This window comes from Cervus elaphus, chromosome 25 (genome assembly GCF_910594005.1).
Source record: "Cervus elaphus chromosome 25, mCerEla1.1, whole genome shotgun sequence".
Classification (NCBI taxonomy): Eukaryota; Metazoa; Chordata; class Mammalia; order Artiodactyla; family Cervidae; genus Cervus; species Cervus elaphus.
Window position 1 is genome coordinate 16,834,739 of NC_057839.1, and position 27,785 is coordinate 16,862,523.

Consider the following 27,785-nt stretch of genomic DNA (forward strand, 5'->3'; position numbering starts at 1 on the left):
ACAACATCAAAGGAACAATCCATGAAAGAAATAATTGATAAGGTGGACTTCCTTAAAATTACAAATCTGCTCTGCAAAAGACAATGTGAAGAGAATGAATGACAAGCAACAGACTGGCAGAAAACAGAGCTAATCCTTCATATTCACAGTTTCTGTACTCTGAGATTCAACCAACCTTGGATATTTGAAAAAAGAAAAGTCCAGAAAATTTCAAAAAGCAAAACCTGAATTTGCCACAGGTTGGCAACAATTTACATAATATTTACATTGTACTTACAACTATTTACACAGTTTTTACATTGTATTAGGTATTATAAGTAACCCAAGATGATTTAAAGTATATGGCGAGGACATGCCATGGTTACATGCAAATACTGCGCATTGTACATAAGCGACCGGAGCACCCTCAGATTTTGGTATCCCGAGGGGAGGAAGGGTTCTGGAACCCAGCCGCCGCACATGTGAGTGGGAGGGCTGTACCTGCAGAAGACACACCCGATAAAGGACTGTCATCCAAAACACACGGAGAACTCTGAAAACTGAACAGTGAGGAAACAAACCACCCAACTAAAAATCGCCAAAGATCCTAACACTCTCACATCCCCACAGAAGACATACAGATAAGCATATGAAAAAATAAGCATATGAAAAGATGCTCCCCATCACAAGTCATCAGGGAAATGCAAGTTAAAACAAGAAACCACTGTAAATCTATTTAGAATGGCTAAAATCTGGAACACCAACAATACCAAATGCTGGCGAGGATGTGAAACTCTCATTCAATACTGGTGGAAATGCAAAATAGTACAGCCATTGTGGAAGACGGTTTGGTAGTTTCTTACAAAACTACTCTTAACATACTCTTACCATACAGTCCAGCAATCATGTTCTTTGGTATTTATTCAAAGGTACTGGAGACTTATGACCACAAAGGAAAAAAAACCTGCACACAGAAACTTATAGCAACTTTCTTCATAATTGTCACTACTTGAAAGCAACCAAGATGTCCTTCAACAGGTAAATGGTACACAAAGACAATGGATTATTCAGAGGTTAAGAAGAAATGTGCTGTCAAGCAATGGAGGAACCTTAAAGGCATACTGCAAAGAAGTCTGAAAAGACTATATACATACATCTGATTAGAACCACATGATATTCCATAAAAGGGAAAACTACGGAGACAGTGAATAGATTAGAGGTTTCCAGGGATTGGGCATGGGAAAAGGATGAAAAGGCAGAACCCAGAGGATTTTTAGGGCAGTGAAACTACTCTGCATGGTACCATAATGATGAATATATGCCATTATATATTTGACCAAATGCTTAGAATGCACAATACACGAACAGTGAACTCAAATGTAAATTAAGGACTGCGGGTGATTATTATATGTGTCATTGTAGGTTCACTAACCATAACAGAGTACCATGCTAGTGGGGGATGGTGATAATAGGGTAGGTTATGCAAGTGTGGGAACGTGCAGTATATAGGAAATCTCAATTTGGCTGTGAACATAAAACTGCTTAAATAAAAAAACCTATCTTAAAAAAAGAACAACTAGTCCTGATGTTTTACTTACTATGGAAAAAAGAATGGAGGTGCATTAACTAGAACAATTACAATCTCTGTCAGTGGTCCTCATTCCAACATGCAACCACTTAAAGAATACCTGACTCTCAGTTCAGTTCAGTCGTGCAGCTCAGTCTTTGCGACCCCATGGACTGCAGCACGCCAGGCCTCCCTGTCCATCACTAACTCCCGGAGCTTACCCAAACTCATGTCCAGCAAGTCGGTGATGCCATCCAACCATCTCATCTTCTGTTGTCCCCTTCTCCTTCCGCCTTCAATCTTTCTCAGCATCAGGGTCTTTTCCAATAAGTCAGTTCTTCATATCAGGTAGCCAAAGAATTGGGTCCACTTCAGCATCAGTCCTTCCAATGAATATTCAGGACTGATTTCCTTTAGGATGGACTGGTTGGATCTCCTTGCAGTCCAAGGGACTCTCAAGAGTCTTCTCCAACACCACAGTTCAAAAGTATCAATTCTTCGGTGCTCAGCTTTCTTTGTAGTCCAGCTCTCACATCCAAACATGACTACTCGAAAAACCATAGCTTTGACTAGACGGACCTTTGTTGCAAAAGTAACACCTCTGCTTTTTAATATTCTGTCTAGGTTGGTCATAGCTTTTCTTTCAAGGAGCAAGCGTCTTTTAATCTCATGGCTGCAGTCACCATCTGCAGTGATTTTGGAGCCCCCAAAAATAAAGCCTTTCACTGTTTCCACTGTTTACCCATCTATTTGCCATGAAATGATGGGACCGGATGCCATGATCTCCGTTTTCTGAATGTAGAGTTTTAAGCCAACTTTTTCTCTCTCCTCTTTCACTTTCATCATTATGCTCTTTAGTTCTTCGCTTTCTGCCATAAGGGTGGTGTTATCTGCATATTTCTCCCAGCAACCTTTTAACCATAGTGTTTTCTTTTTTAATCAATTTATTTTTTATTGACGGATAATTGCTTTACAGAATTTTACTGTTTTCTGTCAAACCTCAATGTGACTCAGCCATCAGTTTAGTTCAGTTGCTCAGTCGTGTCCCACTCTTTGTGACCCCATGAACCGCAGCACACCAGGCCTCCCTGTCCATCACCAACTCCTGGAGTCTACCCAAACTCATGTCCATTGAGTTGGTGATGTCATCCAACCATCTCATCCTTCGTCATCCCTTGTCATCCTGCCCTCAATCTTTCCCAGCATCAGGGTCTTTTCAAATGAGTCAGCTCTTCGCATCAGGTGGCCAAAGTATTGGAGTTTCAGCTTCAACATCAGTCCTTCCAATGAACACCCAGGACTGACCCCCTTAGGATGGACTGGTTGGATCTCCTTGCAGTCCAAGGGACTCAAGAGTCTTCTCCAACACCACAGTTCAAAAGCATCAATTCCCATAGGTATACATATACCCCCTCCCTTTTGAACCTCCCTTCCATCCCACCCCTCTAGGTTGATGCAGAGCCCGTTTGAGGTTCCTGAGCCAGACAGCAAGTTCCCGTTGGCTATCTCTTTTACATATGGTAATGTAAGTATATAATAATATAAGTGAAAGTGAAGTTGCTCAGTTGCGTCAAACTCTTTGGGACCCCATGGACTGTAGCCTACCAGGTTCCTCCTTCCATGGGATTTTCCAGGCAAGAATACTGGAGTGGGTTGCCATTTCCTTCTCCAGGAGATCTTCCCAACCCAGGGATTGAACCCGGGTCTCCCGCATTGTAGGCGGACGCTTTACAGTCTGAGCCACCAGGGAAGCTCATTTTACATATGGTGATATAAGTATCCATGTTACTCTTTCCATACATCTCACCCTCTCCTCCCCTCTCCCCATGTCCATAAAGTCTATTCTCTATGTCTGTTTCTCCACTGTTGCCCTGTAAGTAAATTCTTCAGACCATTTTTCTAGATTCCATATATATGTCAGAATACGGTATTTATCTTTCTCTCTGACTCACTTCACTCTGTATAATAGGTTCTAGGTTATTCCACCTTATTAGAACTGACTCAAATGCATTCCTTTTTATGGCTGAGTGTTATTCCATTGTGTATATTTCTCACAACTTCTTTATCCATTCATCTGTTGATGGACATCTAGGTTGCTTCCATGTTCTAGCTATTGTAAATAGTGCTGCAATGAACAATGGGATACGTGTGTCTCTTTCAATTTTGGTTTCCTCAGGGTATATGCCTAGGAGTGGGACTGCTGGGTCATATGGTGGTTTTATTTCTAGTTTTTTAAGGAATCTCCATACTGTCTTCCATAGTGGCTGTATCAATTTAGATTCCCACCAACAGTGCAAGAGTGTTCCCTTTTTTCCACACCCTTTCCAGCATTTATTGTTTGTAGACTTTTTGATGAGGGCCATTCTGACCAGTGTGAGGTGTTATCTCATTGTAGTTTTGATTTGCATTTCTCTAATAATGAGCGATGTCTCCCAGCAATCTTGATTCCAGCTTGTGCTTCATCCAGCCCGGCATTTTGCATGAGGTACTCCACATATAAGTTAAAAAGCAGGTGACGACATACTGCCTAGATGTACGCCTTTCCTGGTTTGGAAACAGTCTGTTGTTCCATGTCTAGTTCTAACTGTTGCTTCTTGACCTGCATACAGATTTCTCAGGAGGCAGGTCAGGTGGTCCCATCTCTTTAAGAATGTTTCACACTTTGCTGTGATCCACACAGTCAAAGGCTTTGGTGTAGTCAATAAAGCCATCATAGTAATGCCACCTGACTCTAAATCACCTCTTCCAACTACCTGAAAAATTTGTCTCTTTTTTAAAGACAACTCAAGACACCATGCTGCCCCAAATCTGACATTCCCTGAGACTAAAAGGATTTTTTTTTTTCTTTTACAGTAGACATGTGATTGGTTATACTTAGGAATCTTGAAAATCCGTTAGTCTAAATCATCTGTACCATATTGTTTGGTATTTAAGTGGTTTCAGTAAAGCACCTACATTAGATGCCAGTAACAGCTCTAAACCTGCCTCCTGAGGAAACTACAAGCTTTATAATAGCAAGTGCCCCTTGTAAAGAAGGAATGCTGGCCAGTCAGATATAAATGCTTACCAACTTTCTTAATCTGACAATAAACATACCACTTTCTCAATGATTTCTGAAGCATTAAGAATATAGAATTCTGATATGCCATTATTTAATTAGAAAGAAAAATCCTGAAATTGTCTGCTATTCAACTAGCAAAACTACAAATTAGAACAATGATGGTTAAGAGGAGTATAAGAAATACTGTCTGCACCTATGTATATTTTGACCTTATCAAGTTAAAAGTAGCAACAATATATGTATGTATATACACATGTGTATGTATATGCTTTGTGTGTTTGTGTACCTATGCATGTATAAAATCTTGAACCATATTAGCCCACCCTCATATATGATGCATCTTTACCAAGATTTTTTGGTATAACATCCCTTTTTATTAAAATATATATATTTTAAAAAGTCTGAGAGCTATAGAATATGTGCTATTAAATTACTGTCAACAATACTGTACATTCATTGCTCAACAGCTCGTACATAAGAGAAGTCACATTTTAGAAATCATTTAGAATTTAATGCAAGGAAAATCTTCCAATCCTTTGGATAATTTGTGATGTACTGGGTTGTGATAGGCTGGCCAAAAGTTGCCTTTGGTTTTTTCCATAAAATGGCTCTACTAGTGCTTAGTTGTCTTTAACTTCATTCAAAACAACTTTGTTAAGACTGTATTGCGACAGCTGTCAGAGCAGTGTACATTTTTTAAAAAACTTATCAACTGGTGAATTTTTGTATAGTCATTTTAATATTGAAGATGGAAGGGGAAAAAGCAACATTTTAGCATATTATGCTTTATTATTTCTAGAAAGGTAAAAACACAACTGAAATGCAAAAAAAAAAAAATGATTTGTGAAATGTATGGAGAAGTTGCTGTTACTGACTATACATATCAAAAGTGGTTTACCAAGTTTCTTGCTGGAGATTTCTCACTAGACAATTCTCCATGGTTGAGTACGCCAGTTGAAGTGATCAAACTGAGAGATTAACTGAGAAAAATCAACATTATACCATACAGGGAGATAGCCAACACACTCAAAATATCCATATCAAGCACTGAAAATCATTTGCACCAGCCTGATTACTCACTTCGATGGCTGGGTTCCATGTAGGTTAAGTGAAAAAGACCTTCTTGACCATGTTTCCACATGTGATTCTCTAGTGAAACATAATGAAAACTTTCCATTAAAAAAAAAAATTTTGACGGATGATAAAAAGTGGGCACAATAATGTGGACTACAAAAGATCATGGGGCAAGTGAAATGAACCACCACCAACCACACCAAAGGCCAGTTTTCATTCAAAGAAGATGATGCATGGTGGGATTGGAAGGGAGTCCTTTATTATGAGTTCTTCTAGAAAACCAATTAATTACAAGTACTGCTTTCAATTAGATCAATTGAAGGCGGTATGTGATGAAAGCGTCCAGGATTAGTCAACAGAAAACACATAATATTCCATCAGGATACTCCAAGACCTTTGATTTGGCAACCAGGCAAAACTGTTACCCCTTGGCTGGGAAGTTCTGATTCATCTGCCATATTCACCAGACACTGCACCTTCAGATATGCATTTATTTTGGTCTTTACAAAATTCTCTTAATGGAATAAATTTCAACTTCCAAAAGACTCTAAAATTTGATACCTGGAAGAGTTCTTTGCTCAAAATAATAAAAAGTTTTGGGACAATGGAATTATGAAGTTGCCTGAAAAATGGCAGAATGTAGTAGAACAAAACGCTGAATATATTGTTCAATAAAGTTCTTGATGAAAATGAACAATGTATCTTTTATTTGTACTTAAAACACCAAAAGAGTTTTTTCCAATATTTCTTTATTTAGGATAATGAGAACCTTGGCTCCTAGGAAGCTTAGCTAAATCTGATGTTCTATCACAGCTAAATTACCTTAAAGTTATATATTTCCTCACTCCTTTCTTTGTATCTGATTTTTTATTTCTATTATCTAGTATTCACATCCTATTAAAAGTCACCTCAAATCTTATTTTTAAGAAGAAATAGTTAAAAAAAAAAAAAAAAGAAGAAGAAAGGTTAAACTGAACAGACAGGGATCTTAATATGATATAATTTCATATGGAGAAAAAATAAAAGAAAAAAATGTTAAGGCTGCCCTTGAATTATCATTTGAACAGATCCCCAAACAGATCCACAAAATGCTAGAAAGTCACAAAGAAAACTAACGGCATAAGTACAGAGGCTGAATGACATAAACAATCCAGGCAAACCAATGCCTATGTGCCTCAGCTCACCTGTTTACCAGATCATAGGTAGGGCTACTTACAGACTAGGAAAGTAGGACCTCAAATATTTGTTCTTTGTCCTCTCCTGAGCTTACAACAGTTCTTATTCTTAGCACAAAGTAGATGCTCATGTGTGCAGTTATATCTAATATCTAAAGCAAGAAGAAAACATAATCTAGACTTTATATTATCCACCAAAAATCTACCTCAAATCCCTGCTCCTACATGGTGAGCAGACTCTATAGGAGAAGCAGTACAGTGCAGACAAAACCTGTACTCCATAAACTGCTACACTGGAACCTTTTCACCTTATACACAATTCAAAGAATAAACACACTATTCTTAAGAAAGGGCTCAATACTAGTTTGTAATCCAATGCATGGCAGAAGACAGTAACTCAAAAAGTGGAACTTTTTTTGTCTTTTTAAGGTATGATGAATAGGGCTAAATTAATTTATCAAGTATATGCTGAGAATCTATTGTCTTAAATACTATGCTATGAAAATAACTGATAGAAACACTATAAAATCCAATCAATGATACACTACACCAGAGTCGCATAAAAGAAAATTACAAAATCACTAAAATGGTGTCTCTTTATGCAGAAATGGAAAACTACTCATAATTAAAAGAGAACAAAGTTAGGAACAATTTTTTTTTTAAACACAAAGTATATAATCTTATGTACATATACACAGGCTTAAGAACAGACTAGAAACACACACATAAAAATATTAGCAGTAATTATCTTTGCGGTGAAACTGCATGTGATTTTTATTTTCTATTTTGTACCTCTCCTTATGTCACACACATATATTCCCAAGCAATTCAAGAGAGGAAGAATACAGCCTTTTCAAGAGGCGGTGCTACAGCAATTAAGACACCCAGAGGCCAAAAAAATATCCTTGACCTAAATCTCATACTTTACAAAAAAACTGAGTCAAAATGGATTACAGATTTAAATGTAAAATGATAAACACACATGAGAAAATTTTCAGACTACAGGGATAGGCAAAGTGTATTAAGCACAAACCATAAAGAGTGACAAACTGGACCTCGTGAAAACTAAAACCTTCTGCTCTGCAAAAGACTTGGTTTAAAAAAAATGAAAAGACAAGCTATAGAATGGGGGGAAAATATTTGCAAATCACATATTAAGAAAGGATCAGTTCTAGAATTACAAAGAACTCTCAAAATTCAACAGTAAAAAACAAACCCAATTAGAAAGTGGACAAAAATCATGGACACTGCACTGAAGAAATACACAGATGATGAATAATCACATGGAAGATATTCAACATCATTTGCTATTAGGCTAAAAGTAAGATATGATGAGATACCACTATGTACCAAAAAAGAATGGCTAAGATAAAAATAGTAAGAAAGGAAGAAATAGTAACACCATCAAACACTGGTTAAAAAAAAAGTGGAAAAAAAAAAAAGTGGAAAAAACTGGATCTGTCCTACGCTGCTGGTGAGAATAATGCAAACCAGTATGGCCACTCTGGAAAACACGTTAACAGCTTCTTATAAAATTAAAACAACACATTAATTACACTCTTTGACATTTATCCCAGAAAAATGAGAACTTACCTTCACAGAAAAAACCATACACGAATACTCATAGCAACTTTATTCCTAACAGCCCAAAACTGGAAACAACCTAGATGTCCTTCAACGTGAAATGGTTCAACAGACCGGTTGTACTTTCAGACTGTGGTGCTGGAGCAGACTCTCTAGAGTCCCTTGGACTCAAGGAGATCAAACCAGTCAATCCTGAAGGAAATCAACCCTGAATATTCAATGGAAGGACTGATGCTGAAGCTCTAATACTTCGGCCACCTGATGCAAAGAACCCACTCACTGGAAAAGACACTGATGCTGAGAAAGATTGAGGACAGGAGGAGAAAGGGATGACACAGGATGAGATGGTCGGACGGCATCACTGACTCAACAGACATGAGTTTGAACAAGGTCTGGGAGATAGTGAAGGACAAGGAAGCCTGGCGTGCTATAGTCCATGGGGTGGCAAAGAATCGTACCAGACTAAACAACTGATCAACAACAGTGTATCCATACTGTAGAATACCACTCAGCAATAAAAATCAATGAGTTATTGCTATAAGAAACAAGTCTGATGAATTCTCCAGGGACTCAGGCTATCAGCCAATCCCAAAAGTTATATATGATTCCACTTACACAGTTTTGAAAAGACAAAAATGGAGGGAGAGGGATGGGAGGAGGAAGTCATAGTAATAATAAAAGGGCGACAACAACAGGGATTCCTGTGACAATGGATCTATTTTGTATCCTATCAATTTCAAAATCCTAGTTGTGATACTGTAGTATAATTCTTGAAGATACTGCCTCAAGGGGGGAAAATCTCACTATATTATTTTGTAAAACTGTAGGTGAATTTACAATTATTTCAAAATAAAAGGTTTAATTCAAAGATAAGCCTAAAAAGCAGTATCTATAAACTAGGGGGAGAGAGAAGAATGCTAGCATTTCTACTTTGACTTTCAAAAGAAAAAATTTAGTTAGGCAAACCAAATATCCAAAAATAAATAGAAAACAGTACGAAACAGTCCATATTATTTAAGCTAAGCCCTTTTTAAAAGTTACAAATCCAAACTACACTCTTGGAAGAAAAAATGGGGCAAAAACTTCCCAACATTGGATATGGCAATGAATTACTGGCTATGACACCAAAAGCTGCGGCAACAAAGGAAAAATCAGGCAACTGGATTTCATAAAAATTTTAAAATGTTTGTGCCTCAAGCCACTATCAACAGAAAAAAAGGCAACCTACAAAATGAGACAAAGTATCTGCAAACCATGTATCTGGATAAGAGATTAACATCCAGAATACAGAGCACTCCTAAAGTTCAACAACAGGACATGATTCAAAAATGGACAAAGACATTTCTCCGAAGAAAACATAAATAAGCATGTGGAACTATGTTCACTATTGCTGTCATTAAGGAAATGTAAATAAAAAAGATGAGATACCATCTCCACACACATTAGGATGGCTACTATCCAAAAAACAAAACAAAACAGAGAGTAAGTGCTGACAAGGATGTACTGAAATTAAACCTCTTATTAGACCACTTGGGCTCCGTTGGTGGAAATGCAAAATAGTACAGCCAAATGTGGAAAATATGGCAGTTCATCAAAAAACTAAAAATGAAATGATTATATGTTCCAACAATTCTGTTTCTGGGTATACACCCAGAAGAACTGAAAGCAGGGTCTCTCAGGATGGGGTGGGGTTAGTGAGTAGGAAGGAAGGTGGGGGAATCTAATGCACAGCACTGTAACTGATTATAATTGACAAGTACTATATACTTGAAAATCGCTGACAGTGGGTCTTAAATACATAAAAAGGAAAAGGTAATTACAAGAAGTGATGGAGGTATTAGCTAACTCCAAGATGGTAGTCATATTGCAATGTATGTGTATCAAATCAAAAAGCTTACATTTTAATTATATCTCAGTAAAGCTGGGGGAGGGACAGGGAAGATGAGAACTGAAACAAGGCAAAAATAAACATTTGGCAAATTTTTTAAAAATAGTGCTCTTCTACAGAGTCTATTTCAGAACGTATCTAGGAAAACTCTGATATAAGAGAAAGCCACAGAGTCAGGGAACTTGGATTCTTTTTTTTTTTTTTGGTGCCAAGTGGTCTGTGGGATCTTAGTTTCCTAACCAGGGGCTGAACCTGGGCCCACAGCAGTGAAAGCACCTCTGCCAGGGACTGCCAGGGATTTCCCTAGATTTATTTTTTGAATCTTTTTATGTCAGTAATAAACTACATGACCTCTAGGATTTCATCCCCCCCTCCCCCCTTGGACCTAAAGTTTCCTCTTCTGTTAAAGATAAAAGAATGGTTACCTAGATTAGACTGTTTCTAAGCCATTTTCAGTAATAAAATCCACTGAATCTGAGGAAAATACCATCATTCTGGGGACGTCTTTTATTTACACCAAATTACCTATTAGACACATATTTTAAGAAAGGATTAGATCAAGGTCATTGATACATGAAAACTAACAAAAATAAATCCAACGGCAGGGGTCCCCAACTCCTGGGCATGACAGGTACTGGTCCGTGGCCCATTAAGAATCAGGGCACACAGCAGGAGGTGAGCAGCAGGCGAGCGAGCAAAACTTTGTCTATATTTAGACGAAGCTGCTCCCCATCACTCGAATTATCACCTGAGCTCTGCCTCCTGTCACATCAGTGGCAGCATTAGATTCTCATAGGACCACAAACCCTACTGTGAACTATGCGTTCAAGGGGTCTATGTTGCACGCTCCTTTTGAGGATCCAATGCCTGATGATCTGAGATGGAGTTGAGCTGGAGGTGGGTCACTCTGGGGAACGACTCCAAATACGGACTATCATCAACAGAGGTGTGACTGCACAGAGACCATAATAAATCAACTGCTTGTAGACTCCTATCAAAATTTTATCCATGAATGGCAAGTCACAACTGAGCTGCATCTGGTGGCAGACTTTATAGTGGCAAGTGAGTTGATGTACTTCGATTATACAGCTACATCTGGTGACAGGCTTTAAGTCAGAATCCAACACTTTCGCCCATGCATGGCCCGCCAATTATTTACCATTTCTGTCCATGCCTCTCTCCTGCATTGCATACTTATCTCAGTCACAGCTTTTGTAAGCCCACAAGCTAACTCTAGCCAAAATGAGCAAAACACAAAGCAAGCTTCTTTGAAAAAAAGGAAAGATCTGATGATGAGACAGCAAAAGACTATAAGACTGCCAACAAAAAGAAAGCTAGATTTAAAAGAAAATACCAAGAGTCCTACTTAATTGTGGCTTCACTGCAACAGGTGATTCACATCTCCAAGCTCCTTTGACTAATATGTGGTGACCAGCTATCCAACAAAGCCATGAAACCTTCAAAACTGCTTCACCACATGGAGACCAAGCATTCCACATTGAAAGACAAACCTTTGGAGTTTTTCAAAAGTAAAAAATGTGAATACAAAGAACTTCTCAAAATAAAGAAAAATGAACATCATGAACAGAAGCAATTACCGAAGTCCACCACTTCATCAATTGTGTCTACACTGAGAGCATCATTCATAGTGCCTAACTGCCTTATTAAAGCAAAGAAGCTTTTACTACTAGCGAAGAGAACTTTTTAGGAGAGAATTCAATTCAAAAAGGTGGTATGTGTCCCTCTTTTGGCTAGCACCATAACTAGATGAGCTGATGAAATAGCAGGGGATATTGAGGCACAACTATTAGAGAGGTTTAATGAGTCACTGTGGTACGCAGTCTAGGTTGACAAGTCTACTGATGTTGACAAGATAACAACACTTGTTTCTGTGAGCTATATTTTCAGGAGGATGTGCACAAGGATATGTTATATGCACTTTTGTGCCAACCAACACCACAGTTGCAGAACCATTTAAGTCTTTGAATGATTAGATATCAGGAAAACTGAATAGGTCATTCTGTGTCAGTATATGCACAGACTGACCAGCTGCCATGACTAGACGGTTTTCTGGTTGCACTACTCAGGTCAGAGAGGTAGCTTCAGAATGAGAGTCTATGCACTGTGTCATCCATAAAGAAATGCTGCCTAGCCAAAAAATGTCACCTGAACTTAACATTTTGAAAGATATAAGTAAAACTGTCAACCACCTTAAAGTGTATACCCTTAACTCATGTCTGTTCATGCAGCTCTGAGAGGACATGGATGCACGGCACACACATCTTCTCTTACACACAGAAGTGAGATGGCATTCTTAAGGTGGATCACTGGCCAGAGTTTCTAAATTACAAGAGCCACTCCAGAGATTTCTTTTAGAAAAACAGTCACCACTGCAGCACATTTCAGTGACACAAAATGGGTCGCAAAACTTGCCTGTGTGACATTTTCAACCTGCTCAATGAACTCAATCTGTCACTTCAGGGGAGAACAACTGTGTTCAAGTCAGCAGATAAAGTGGCTGTACTCAAAGCCAAACTGGAATTATGGGGCGATGAGTGGACACTGGGATTTTTCACGTTTCAAAACATTAGTAGAGATTTTGAAAGATACTGAACCTGGGCCTTCTTTCTCCCAAGCTGCATTATCACCTATGTCAGCTTTCAAAAGAGTGGGCATTACTTCTCAACCACAAACGACCCCACTACTGGAAAAGAATGGATCCACAATCCATTTGTGAATGAGCCAGGCGAACTGACTTTGTCCAAGCTAGAAAAGGATCAACTGCTTGAGACCGCAAATAACAGTGGCCCTAAAAGTATGAGACAACTTCAAATCTGTCCATTCTGGATTCAAGTCAGGGCGGAATATCCTTAGATTGCTGCAAAAACACAGAAAAGCCTGTTTCCACTTTAAACATCCTATCTTTGTGAAGCAGGGTTTTCTGCAGTGACAGCAACCAAAACGAGATTACAGAGTAGACTGGACAAAGACTGGCCACACTTTTGAGTCACTGACTCCCACCACCTCCAGATGGGACAGTCTAGTTGCAGGAAAACAACCTCAGGGATCCCACTGACTCTGTATTATGGTGACTTGTATAATAATTTCATTATATATCACAACATAATAGTAATAGAAATGAAGTGCACAATAAATGTAACGCCTTGAATCACTCTGAAAACACCCTGCTCTGCCCTCCAGTCTATAGAAAAATTGTGTTCCATGAAACTGGTCCCTGATGCCAAAAAGGTTGGGGGCTGCTACCCTAGGGTGTAGTAAGCAGTGGCAAAGATCTCTTGGGAAACATTTACTATGTGTATAAACTACAAAGCTGGAGTTTAGTATTATAATCAAATGAAGGACCAAAGTAACTATCATTAAAAGAATATACATAATTACTACTGTGCATCACAGTAACATACCAAGAGTTCAAGGGAAATGTTTATAAGTCGTACTATTTTTCTCAGAAATAAATCAAAAAGCAGTCAAGGAAAAACAATATTCAAGAAGCCATTCTCATACCACTGAAGTCCCCGTCAAAGGCAGTTAAAGGGCAGAACAGTGATAGAAGGAACCAACTTCTACTTAAATCCACCTCAAGAGTTTAGCAAGTTTTCTCATTCACTTTCCCATTCCCAAGTCAGACAATGCTGAGAAAGAAAGTGTAGTATGATTAAATTGAAACTCCTGGATAATAATAAAAATCCCCCTTTCGAAGATTAATCAGACTGCAATCCTAATCTTGGAGGATGCTCTCAAGCAATGAAAGAAAACAAGGAAAGAATTTTACAGTTAAAAAGATAGGTTATTAAATACTTGTGAGTATCCATATTAAATTATGAAACATGAGAATATACAATTTAATAATTATTCAATTTTTTAAAAAGTGCTATACTGGTTCATTTATAATTATATATCTAGAAAATCCAAGCATACATCTAAAAATCTATTAGTGATTTTCTAAAGTCTTCAGGAGAATGCAATAGGTAATGAACATGAGAAATCAATCTCTCCCTTCTATTTAAGTATCCAGATAAGAATACAATTAAAGAAATAGCCCCATTCACAGAACAGCAGCTCTCACCTTCCCCTCCATTCAGGTTTTTGGAAATAAGCTTAACAACAACAAAACCCAACATAATTCCTCACAGTATTACACATACTAATAAAAATTTTTAAAAAAATTGGATATAACAAGAAGAAAATACTAAAATCCACTGAAGAGCATCAAGTGTTAAATGAATGGAAAATTTACTTTCCTAGAAAGAGCTATGCTATTCTAATGGTATCAATTACTTCTTAAACTAACTTATAAATTCAAGCATTCTCAATCAACATACACACAAGAAGTATTTTTTAGAATTTAATGATTCAAATCCACCTGGTAAAATTTTTCAAAAGTAGAGTAATAAACTGACACTTCCAGATATTAAGAATACTATAATGGGGGAGGGGAGAATCAAGATAGCATAATATTAAAAAATAAATACATAAAAAAGAAAACTTTGATATGGTTAAGTGTATTTGGGAATTTACTATTGATAAAGACAGAATTTTTAGAAGCAAAAAGATGATTTATTCAACTAATGGTGTTACACCTGGAAAGAAATGTGGAGAGAATCAACCTAGATAATTACTTCACTCCTTAAGCCAAAGTAAGAAAACAAGTTATTATTTTTATAATCCTTGCATTAATGCTTCCTAGAATACCATTAAACCCAAAAATGCATAAAAACTGACAAACTTGATTATATTAAAATTTAAACTACTATATAGCAAACAACACAACCGAAGTATATAAGCAACAAATCAACTAAATTCATGTATAACACAAAAGACATACAAATACGTAGTATTTCTAAAATAATTTTTACATTTAACTTGGCAAAGTCTCACTCAGTAAGTAGCAATCTGACTCCAAAGCCTAAATTATATATAAGCCATTCTACACTGCCTGTCTCAGATTTATACAAATATTTCAGGACAGCTAATATCCAATTTGTTCAAGAATGCTTATAGTGAGGTACTCTCATATACTATTGGTGAAGTATAAATGGACACAAACTCTTCAGAGAGAATCTATCAATCAATTTCAACTACACATACAGCAAATGCACTTTTGGTATTTAGCCACAAAAAAAAAAAAAAAAATTCTATGTAACAATGTAAAAATTTACATACAAGGAATACAAGAATAGGGGCTTCTCTGAGGGCTCAGGGGTAAAGAATCTACCTGCCAATGCAGGAGACACAGGTTCAATCCCGGATCTGAGAAGATCCCACAGGCTGCGGAACAACTAAGCCCACGTGCCCCAGCTATTGAGCCGGCGCTCTGCAGGCCGGAGCTGCAAATACTGAGCCATGCGCTGCAAGTACTGAAGCCTGTGCACCTAGAGCCCACGCTCCACAACAAGGAAAGCCACCGCACTGAGAAGCCCATGCACCTCAGCCAGAGTAGCCCCTGCGTGCCTCAACTAGAGAAAAGCCTGCGCAATGACGAAGACCTGGCACAGCCAAAAAAAAGTAAGTAAGTGCAATTGTTTTTCAAAAGAGTATAAGAATAAACCTATATTCTGTACAGCACTGCCATGAATATGAAATAAAATTCATATTTATGCCAAGGAAAATTTAAACATAAAAATTTCTCTACCCTTTAGTCTCCTCTGTGCGTTGTGGATCCTCATTTTGCATTGAACAAACCTCCCCTATCAACAGGCACACCTGCTCAACCATAAACAGCAACATTCTCCTGGACGTCCAGTGGTTAAGAATCAGCCTGCCAATGCAGGGGGACACTGGTTTGATTTCCGGTCCAGGAAGATTCCACATGCCACAGGGCAACTAAACCATGGGCTGCAACTACTGAAGCCTGAAAGTCTGACAGGCTGTGCCTGGCAACCAGACAAGCCACCACCACGAGAAGCCTATGCACTGCAACCAGAGAGCAGCCTCCACTCACCACAATTAGAGAATGCCCATGCACAGCAATGAAGACCCAGTGTAGCCAAAGGGAAAAAACCATTATCCCAACAACAACAGGACAACTCAAAGGATAATATTCCTTCTTGACCTTATAAAGGGTCACATGACCCACCACGATGGTGCTTAAATCTGGATTATGTAAACTGCCAATAATACTTCATTTAATGTAGAGCCCTCTGTCTCAAAAAAGCTTATATAAACCATGTGTTGACTTCTAATGGGCGGGACAGTTCTCAGAGCTTTCTGAGATGCTCTTTCTGGGTTACAGTCCTTAAATTTGGTGAGAATAAAATTTTCCAAATCTTAGACCGCCTGAGTAATTTTTCATCGACATGTGTAACAACCTAGAAATGTTAATGCTAATTAACATATATACATACATACCTACTATAACCTCTTACATTGAAATATTTCATCTTCCATTTTTATCTAAAGATACTTAGACATGTACATATATGCACACTTACATGTTAGAATACATATAGAAGTCTTCAGAAGAACACACAACACACTGAGAATCTCTGGGGGATGGAAGTATAGGGAATTTTCACCTTCTATATTATAAATTTCTGCATTTTATAAATAAAAAAAAAATTAAGGTAATTGTTTTAGTGCTTTGCCTAAAAACAGTCTCTCGCTGCTTGTACCTTGTCCAGCCCTCCAAGCCTGAAAGTGTTAATTGCTCAGTTGTGTCCGACTCTTTTGAGACCTCACAGGCTGTAGTGCACCAGGCTCCTCTATGGAATTTTCCAGGCACAAATACTGGAATGGGCTGCCATTTCCTTCTCCAGGGATCTTCCTGACCCAGGGATCAAACCTGGGTCTCCTGCATTGTAGGTAGATTCTTTACCGTCTGAGCCACTAGGGAAGCCTTACCCTGAAGTGTTTCACTCTACACATACCTAAAAGACAGAACTGATAGAAATGGTACTCATTTCGGTAATCAAGTTCAAAGAGATAAAGACAGACTCCCAGAGTTTCTGGTTTAGGAACAGTTTTCAAAAGAAAGAGCAGACGGGACATTATGTTGCTATCTGATGGGTCGAACTGCATCTACTATACACATGCTAATATTCTGCAGTTAGCCCCAGCACAATCAACTAAATCTTTTGAAGTCTCCAGAGATTAACAGGGCACCCAAAGAATCCATTTGTTGCTGCCAGGATCCTTATCTTTTCCTAGAAGACTGAGAGTAAATCTATTCTAGTCACAAGATGATATCCCAATATACCTCTAAAATCACTTCCATAATCTTCAGAGATGGGGCAAGTCAAACAAACTTATTCTAGACTAGGAGACAGCCTTGGTAAGGAGATTTTGAGATTACAGGTTTCTTGTGCTAGCCCTAATACAAATGACACAACTTTCCCTCACCCCACCCCACAGGATTCTAGAATTGGTCTACTGGTCTACAGATTGAAATTCCAAGGACACAATTATCAAGAAGGTAAGGTAATTCCAAACTTTGGAATTATGTAAAAATAAAACTTTCATATGGAAAAACACAGTTGCACCAAAGTCACTGCATTCAGACTAAAATCAAGCCCCAACATTATCTCCACAAGTAACCTATCCAATCTACACTATAAAAGTACTGATTCATACCATCCCCCTGTCATACAGTAACCTGGAATTACTCTGGAATGAAATATTTCACCCAAGTGTATTTTACAATGTGCTACATTTTAGAATTTTATCTCTTTATAAATACTTCAAAGATTAACTGAACTACAGGGACTTGTAGCTAAAAATGTCTGTCTTATCAAATGCTTACCTCATCTCCCTCACCAAAAAAAAAAAAAAAAAGAAACAAAACTAGTTCTCCCTAGCAGAGAAAGGTTACAAAAATATGGAAAGGGAAAACACTAGCGTGAACTCTGTGGTGCTAGACTAGAATTGGCAGTATCATTGTGAAATCATTCTGTATTCACAGAAATATAGATATGAATGCGTATGTCTGTGCACATAAAAATATTCCCTAGTTCTATATACTAAGAAGGCCAGGAGCAGCAACACTCCAAGAGCAGCACGTATAAGAAGTGCCTTGATTTTGGCTTCTAAGTACCACTTTCCACTAAAAATAACTGAAGCAGCAGGTTTGAAGGTAAGTCTGGAACAGCAAGCATATTGTGCTAGATACAAAAAAGTGCTCAAAGAAGGAAGAAAGAAGATAAAAGTATGTCAAAAAGAAAATAAACCAGCTGGAATGGGTTCTCACTAGCAAAATCAACAACAATTTGAGCATCACAATAAATAATAATGGATTGTAAATCAGTGAATATAACAGGTAATCATGAATAGATAGATGTAAATAAATAAATTAAAAATCTGATGAGGAACAAAATATTTACATAGTTTCAATACTCAGTGCCAAAATACTTAATAATTACAAATGAAAAAGGAGTACCTTGACATAGGAGATGTCTAACAGTTACAATCTTAATTACCAATTCCTATCAGTAATAGGACAACTTAAATTGCTTGCCACCTAATAAGATACAAGAATCCAAAATCACTTCCATGATAATCCTGCCATGAAACTCTAATCAAATCGAATTAAAATGTCAGAAAAAATGCAAATTAAGATTTTAAAAAATAGATCTGTAATCTTTAAAGTATCAAATCCCCTGAAAGTAAAGATTAATTAAAATTGTTCCAGATTAAAGATGACTAAAGAATATAACTAAATGTAATGTATGATTCTAAACTGGATACTTTTAATCTAAAAGACTTTAGAGTGACTTGTCAAATTGAGATGTTAGTAATGGATTATTAACTTCCTAATTTTGACAGTTATGATATTATGTAGGAGAATGCCCTTATTTGTAGGAAATAAGCATTAAAGTATTTAGAAGTAAGTGATAAGGCATCAGGTTGACAGGAACAAAAAAATTATTTGCACTATGCTTCCAACTTTTCTGTGTATCTGTCATTGTTCCAAATTTTAAAATATGAAAAAAATACAAAAAAAAAAAAATTCCCTGGATAGAAGGGTGGTTTAGGGGAGAATGGAAACATGTACAAGTATGGCTGAGTCCCTTCCCTGTTCACCTAAACTACAACCACATCGTTAATCAGCTGTACTCCAATATAAAATAAAAAGTTTCAAGTTTGGAGGAAAAAGAAAGGAAAAGGCTTTCCAAGAGTCTGCCAATTCCCAAAGCATGGATTTTCACGCTACAGCAATAAACAAACTTATTTTTCACTGGCAAAAATGTGTTGATTGCAATGGTTCCTATTTTGATAAAGGTGTTTAAAATTTAACAAAGCCTAAAAATAGCTATAGTGGTATTAAAAAACCTAGGAGCATCTTCATACATCTTCAGATAAGAACAGAAAGGAAAAGTGGATTGGGATGTGGGGTTGGTAGGGGGGTAGGGTAGACAACAAACACATTTGAAGAACCAGATACACAAAACAAGCATAAAGTGGGATCTCCAAAAAGGGTAAGTTTTCTTAGCAAGAAGAATTGGGAGAAGTGTGTCCTGGGCAGTGAGCCAGGTACTAAAACCACAGCAGAACAGCTGCATGGCTAAGGCCTCTGGCCAGGGAGCTCCCTCTTATACGACACTTGGGCAGTTTAACTGTGAAAAGAGGGGAATGCTATCTCCTGCGGGACAGGAAATACGTGTGAGAGGACAAGCTACTCTAAGGAGAAACTTATTAGCTAAACAGACCAAAGACAGAACAGGGATTCACTAGGTCTGGGGAAACACACTTAAATAACCAATACAGTATAGTCTGGACCGTAATACATACTTTTGAAAAATCTAACATCTGAGGAAAAACCAAAAGCATGACATAAATAAATCCCAAGCACAATAAGAACAAACTTCCTATATTTTTAATAGAGCAAAAAGAAGATAATGTAAAAGTAACATGTATCTTGACTTTCCAGGTGGCGCAGTGGTAAAGAATCTGCCTGCCAATGCAATGCAGGTGACACAGGAGACTTGGGTTCGATTCCTGGGTCAGGAAGACCCTCTGGCAGAGGAAATGGCAACCCACTCTAGTACTCTTGCCTGGAAAATTCCAAGGACAGAGGAGCCTTGCAGGCTGTAGTTTATGGGGTCACAAAGAGACGGACACAATTGAGTGCACACGCATATACACACACACACTATATATATATACATAGCAGAGATTCAAATACATGTCGACCAAAAATAACACTTAAAAAATAAAAATCAATTCCCACTATATCAACAGCAACAGTAGATAAAATCTCTAGTATCTTAGCACAAAGGCATGAATATTAAGCTAGAGAAGCAGCATTATATACTCACAGATTTCTTTTCAAACACTTCAGGATATTTTTAATGAAGCAATTAGAAAAAGAAAACTTTTCTTAAAATTTGACAATGCGGCATGGATCAAATTTGGACCCTCCGCAGTAAAAGCATGAAGTCCTAACCACTGGACTGCCACAGAATTTCCCCTCCAAAAAAATAATAAATTTTATTAAATCTCAACTCTTCAATATATGTCTTCTTCATATTCTGTAGAGAATTGGCAATCTTGAGGAAAAGGACTTAAGACTTATGAAGTAAACTGGCCTTTTTTTTTTTAATGGAACAACATTTTGACCTTAAAGAGAATGAGAAACTATGGTTATACAGATTTAGGAATTTGGCAGACATTTTCTCAAAAATAAACCAAGTAAGCCTGTAACTTCAAGGGGAAAACACTGACAGTTTTTGTTACCAATGATTAATATTTGAGCTTCCAAGTGAAAATCTAGAATTGTGGAAAACTTATATCTGCCATACTGAGCTTGACAGCTTCATAACTAATGAGATCACTGGTGATATTAACAACTTTTTTGGTTTTGTTACTGCAAAATGAAATGTGTCAACTTTTGGAAAAAACATGTAATAACGAACCAGTATTTCCCAAACAACCAATACATGGTGTAAGATTCATTTGAAGTGCAAGCTACACCATGGACTTTCAGGAAACAAGAAATGGAAATTCATTGATATGATTTCAGATTCAACACTGCAGGTCTCCTTTAAAAAACTACCACTTGCCAAGTTTTGGCTAAAATATCTCTCCCTTTTCCAACCATATGTGTGTATGATACTGGATTTTCTTCATATACTTCAACCAAAACAGTATACTGCAAGATTGAATGCTGAAGCAGATATGAGAATCAAACTGTTTTCTATTCAACCAGACACAAGAGCCTTGCAAATACATATAATAATGCCACTCTTTGCTAAAGATATGTTTTGGGAAACAGTTATATCTTTGTTAAAAGTGTTACACTAACACACAATGGTTTATTTAATTTGTAAAACTCTGTAATACAGGAAATAAATATAACCCATGTAAACTAAAGCTCTGTGGGGTTCTCAGCAAATTTTAAGAGTAAAGGGAACCTAAGAACAAAAAGTTTGAAAACAGCTGCTTTAGGGCTAATTAGTATTACTTGTAATTTTACTATGCTATAATTGAGCGAATCCTCCAAATGACAAATAAAATGTATACAGCACTCTTTCCTAAAGCAAGCTGAGACTATTCTTTAAATTTTTATCTTTATACAATTTTTAAAGGTTACTTTCCATTTAGTTATTACAAAACATGGGCTATATTCCTTGCAATGTGAGACGACTCTGTTTTCTAAGTCAGTCTTTTTTCCACTTTTCTGTTCTCTCTTTGTATCACAGTCCCTAGCTTCATGATGATGTCAACGTGCTTTCTCACCTCTTCTAGTACATGAAAGGCAGGAAACAGCTCGGTATAATCAAAAACAAATGCGCTGTGAATAAGGACGCCCCTATGAATGAAGCCCCCAGATCTTAGTACATCTATTTTAATTATTTAAATATCTTTATTATTTTCAAATTTTTATACTACATTCTATAGGTAAATAATCTCCAGATGAGTAGAATCTTCTTTTATTAACTTAATTTTTAGATATTCTTTTCTATTGTCTCATACACTGTCAATTATAAAGGCTGGCATGGCCTTCATCCAATGGTACCTGGAAAAATTTGAAGTGAGAAGAATAAAATAAGTGATAGAATTTCATGCTATTTCATAAAAAGATAAAAGAAGGCAATTTCAAAAATTGAGACATTGACAAATATGACACCTAATCTGAGAAGAAGGAAAGGAACAGACAGAGAAGGGAGATACAGAAGTACAAGCTTTAGTGCTGTAAGAGGCCAAGAGCATAATAAAGCAAGAAGGTAACGGGGTTAGTTAACATAAGAATACATAATAACGTGATATTATCTTAACAGAGGTCATTTTAAGCATATTGAAGAGAAAAAAGAAATGAAACAATGTAAAAGTAAAACAAAATATACTGATGAGTATTAGGTTAAATATTGGCATGTAAACTGAGTGGGAATGAAAAGGGATGTTGAAAGTTCAATGGAACTGACCAAATAAATGTCTTCTACTCATCTTTTAAACAATTTTTGAAGTGGTCAGCATAAACTGGTAACGTTCAAAAATGGGAGACGAGCAAAATATAATTAAAAAAACAGAAGCTGAACATGTAGAGAATAGGGGAAGTAAATGAAGCTAACTATAAAAATAGGAAGATAAAGGAATTAGAGAAGAATGCTGAGTAAAGCTAGATTTCTCCCTTACAATTAGGAAACAAGACAGAAAAAGTTAAAAGTTAAAGCTGAAAAAAATAGGTGTACTACCATTCAAGTGATTACAGGCACAAAGAAATAAAAAATAATAGGGAGTAAAATCACAGAAAAAGTGGAAAGCAGAAATGCTGAGTTTATTTCCTTAGACAATTCAAAAGTAGGTATTATACAGCATAATTCACACACAGATTTTTTTCATGGTAAATAGTGTGCATTCAAAAACTGAATAATCTATTGTGAAAAACTAAACACAGGTACAATATATGTTATTAGGAAAGGAAAAGAGAAAGGCTTCTTTAGGAATTTATAACACAGGTATCCACCACCCCCCAAAAAAGACATGACATGTGATAGAGAAATGGATGAGCAAGGGTAAGAGTCAAAATTAAAATGCAAGCAACAGTCTGTTTAAAGACAATCTAGATAAGTAGCAATTACAAAAGAAAAAATTACTTTCCTATCCAACATTACTAAAATCTGCATTAGCCCAAATACTTTATAACTGCCATAATCTATTTCTAAACCAAAAACAACTTAAACTCTAAACTGTGTCATCCATAAGCAATTATTTAAAATAAATGGCCAAATATGCACCTAATTTTCTGAAATTTTCATGTGTTTCTTACAGTAAGGTATTGTTTCCAGACCAAGAGCTCAATACCAATATCACTAAAATAGCTGAATTTTAGAGATTTGCCAACAATACATACGAAATATCGCTAACTATAGTTACCACTTAATTAAGAAAAAACATGCAATAAAAAATTTGCTTTCTGTATCTGAACCTCTGTAAGCTTTTTAGACATGAAAAATTTGTAATAGTTTGTTCTGAAACAGCAGGCAGACTTCATAATATAATATTTGAATCAATCAGTTGAAAGATTAAATTTATCGCCACGGAAAACTCTTAAGTACCTTCAGTAACCAGTGCCATTCCGTGTGCATTTTGTGCAGACACCTTAGAAGTACTCTAGATTTGCCAATTTAATCCAAGAAAACTCTTAGAATATTAAGAATATCCAAATCTTGAAGCCATTTTAAAATATTTTAATTATCATCTTTTTTTAAATCTTTTTAAACCACTGTCACATTTTAAACAAGATTTTGAAAAATATAGTTTGATAATACTTTAAAACCTAAAATTCATTTAAGTTAATTCAATATCAAACTGAGTCTGCATTTAAACTTACTATTGCTCCCCCAAAGGAAAAAGAAAAATCAAGAACTGTATCTAAAAACAGGGATTTAAATAAGTATTTTCCAGGGCTATAATACTTTTTATAAGTAAAATTTACTAATGCAGAGAAACATTTTTGCAAAGTGATAGCTCTCTATAAAAGACTTGCTCTATTAAGGCTTTGTTGCTCTGAAGCCAAGTATAAACCATATAAGGAGACTGAAGTTCAATGCCATTTATTCTGTTCCCCTCTTTCAGATGCCCAAGAATAACCTCTTTCGTTGCCTAATCATATGTTCCAAAACCATAAAGTAGATCAGTTAGGTACTTTAAATTCCTTGATAGTTACTTTGACTTAACAGAAATTACCTGATTGTTCACAAATCTTAGCAACAATTAAAAAAAATTTTAAACGAGCTCTAGAGATTAAGCTTTAGGGAAAAAATTCAAAACAGAGGCGAAACAGATTCCTATTTTGAAATGTATTTGTGAAATAATTTGATCCAGTCCTTTACGACCTAACTTTTCTCTCCTTAGAACTAAAGAAAGCCAACTATTCTTTCTTGAGGTAGCATGGGCAATTAAACTTCCATTTATATTTAAGATATGCCTACCAACTAAACACCATACTTATTTAATATTTACTCAAAAGCATAGTATAATCTTTCACCTCCCTTTACCACAAAAGTACAAACGGAAAAAAACCAACCTTAAAGACACACTTTAAAACACCACTGAAGAAACCGTTTTGTGTTTTCTGCGACCAGGGCTGATTTGATCTATAAAGACTACCGATTGGTCTAGAAGTGTTTATATTTATGACTGACTGGTGGAATGTCTCCCATGCTTCAATAACCCCTGCCCCCACCGTAGATACTCATCACCTCTTAGGCGGCCAAAACATTCGGGCCAACACAAAAATGTAAATACTGTACTATTCCAAAAGCACAGATGTTTATCACAATCACTGTGATGCCCATGAAAATTGTTGCAAGCGTTTTGGTCTCCTTCCTCTGTGTCCTGTTCTGAATTGCACCTAAGTCCCAACAAACGAAACGACTTCACAGGTGTTTACGTGTTTTTAATTCTAACACTCTTTATCGACAATACTTACTCCCTCCTTTTTCCTTCTACTGTCAGTAACAAGAGAAATCTAGCCGACAGTTGTTTTCAATTGAAACAAGTATAATCGAGTTCTAAATGTCTGAAAGGAACAAGTTATTGAAGGAATCTATTTATTACCCACCTAGAAAAACGACTAAAAATGGCAAAGGTTTCTGTTTTATAAAACCCAATGAAATACATCCATAAAGACTGCTACTAAAAACATATCTATATAGATACAATTAAACGCAAAGGCCAAGTAATCGGTAACAGTATAAACAAATGTGGCAGCCATCTCAGCAGCAGCAAATAGCTCCCCGCAGTGAGCTAACTTTCTCCCGAAACAAAAGTTGCCAGGTTCAGCAACTTAATGAATCAGAAATATACACACTGTATATGTTCCAGGAATCTATGAGTTCTGGACCTTGTGCCGAACAAAGGCACTCTTTCTTCGGATTGCTTAAAACTTTTCGTCCCACCTCATTCTTACAACCTCTTCTAAAATAACCAAAGAGGGAGTAACATCTTACTATTCAGCACCTAAAACATTATCCCGTTCAACATCAGAAAAGGAGAATTTAGGGGAACTTGAGAAAAAACTGAAAAACACTAAAGTTTCCTCTCTTTTCTGGCCCGGGAGCTTTGTGGCTTGTAGACACTTCTCGTGAAATTTACCTTTCGGTCGGGCAGTGTCTCAAGGCAGCTTTTTCAAGGCTTCGCCTGACATGATTTCCTTCCCTTCATTAGTCACTTCGGATCCAGATGAATTTCTCTCTCCGGTGAGAGCGGATGTGGAGTGGCCTCCCGCAGTAGGAAGAGTGGGTGGCTTTGGTGGGGGCTGGGACGCGCGGGCTGGTTTCCCGGTCTCGAGTTTTGCAGGAGTTTCCCAGCCCCAACTAGGATCTCCGCCGAAAAAAAAAACTTTTCACTCGTGACACCGCCCGGAATTACCGTGCGAAACTCACTTCCTGCCTTGGCGAACGGCAGGATCCAGCTCGGTCCAGGGGAACCCGGAAAACCAGCTCCACGCGCGCCGGGGAGGGGGAGGGGGAGGGGAGGGGGCGTCCGCCCCGAGCCTGGGACTCCGGGCGACCCGCGCGCCCCGATACCCGACGGCGGCCGAACGCGGCCGGCGGGGGCGAAGACGTCGCCGGGGCGGGGAGAGCCGCGGTCGCGCTAGGCCGCCACCTCCTCCTCGCCGCCGCCCCCGGAGCCGGGCGGCGGGGTTATTGTCTCGATAGAGCCTGCCGCGCCCTTCGCCTGCGCCGCCGCCGCCGCCGCCGCGGCCGCCCCGAGCCGGAGCCGAGCGGCCGGGCTGGCTCGATGGCGGCCCCCTCCCCGGGCCGTCCGTCGGGCTGTCCGTCCTTCCGTCCGTCCCTCCCCGCCTTCCCTCCTCGCCCTCGAGCCCTCTTCTCCTCCTCCTCCCGTTTTCCCGCCGCCGTCCCCTCGCGCCCCTCCTCGTTCTTCTTCCCAGGCGGCGGTGGCTCCCCCGGGAAGCGCAAAGGCTGAGGGCAGGCGGCGGCTTCGTCTCCTCAGGAGCTCGCGGGGCCGCGGCAGGGGCCGAGGCTGCGTCCCGCGCCGCCGCGCCACATTCACTCGAGCGAGAGACTGCGAGGGGCGGGGAGGGGAGGGAGGGAGCGGAGAGAAAGGAGGAGGAAGGAGGCTGGGGCGCCGGGGAGTCACTACCTCACAGGCCGCGGCGGCAACAGCGCCACCGCCCCGGCGGCGAGGGGGGAAGAGCAGCGCGCGGCGGCGGCTCCGCGGCGGGGCGGGGCGGCCTCCCGCGGGCTTCGCCCCAACTGCCAACAGCCGGGCTGGAGGCCGGCGCGAGCCAGTCACCGCGCGCGGGGGCGGCGCGGGCCGACGTCGGCGGCGGGGTGCGGCGGGCCGGGGACCGGGGGGCGGGGCCGGTGGCGGCCGGGGGTTCGCTGGTGAGGCCCGATGCAGCCCAGGCCCCGGAGGCCTGCCTGCCGCTTCCCGGCTCCCCAAGGTGGGGGACTCCGACGTAGTGGAGCCCGGCTTGCCCGGTGCCCAGCGTGAGAGACCGAGAGGCTCCAGGCCTCCGCCACCCCGGCTGATTGAGTTTCTTTGTACGACAGTGATCGGTTCAAGTCCAACCCCGATTTCAAGGCTGCAGGTATCTCTTTCAACTGCAGCACTCCAACTTCCTCTAATGGCACGCTCGGTTTGCAGGAAACCACAGCGGCAGCTCGGAGAAGCTTCCCACGCCGGCCCTTGCTCCGAGCTTGCTCGCTCAGCAACGCAGCTCCTCCGAGTCTCAGCCTCACACCGGCGGGGAGACAAAGCTGGCCCTGGGAGGGGAAAAATGGCCCGCGAAATTGCCTCAAGATAATGCCTTTGTTAGAGGAAACTCGGATACGCGACGTAGGCTTCCAACCCTGGAGGTTTCGGTGGTGCAGTCGTTGAATTTCGCTGGCCCTGGTGATTCAGCCTGGCAGCGTTTGCGTTTATTGCGGAGAGAGCTGCTTAGGCATTCTGTCAACACATATGGCATAAAACGCCTCAACCATAACATTGCACAGTTTTTGCAGTTACTGCCTTACATATGTTAACAGACAAGAC

General features: G+C 38.9%; 1 protein-coding gene across 8 annotated transcripts in view; it reads right to left on the reverse strand.

Moving 5' to 3' along the window:
* ERBIN (erbb2 interacting protein) overlaps positions 1-26,168 on the reverse strand; it is a 120,066-nt gene extending 93,898 nt beyond the window's left edge. For 7 of the 8 annotated variants that reach the window (XM_043887900.1, XM_043887899.1, XM_043887898.1 and 4 more), the window contains exon 1: positions 25,878-26,168. The gene's annotated coding sequence lies outside the window, so the exon portion shown is untranslated. Of the gene's footprint in view, positions 1-16,957; positions 16,983-25,877 lie in introns of those variants that run through there. The other variant, XM_043887894.1, reaches the window with a different exon arrangement.
* Positions 26,169-27,785: the final 1,617 nt, after the last annotated feature.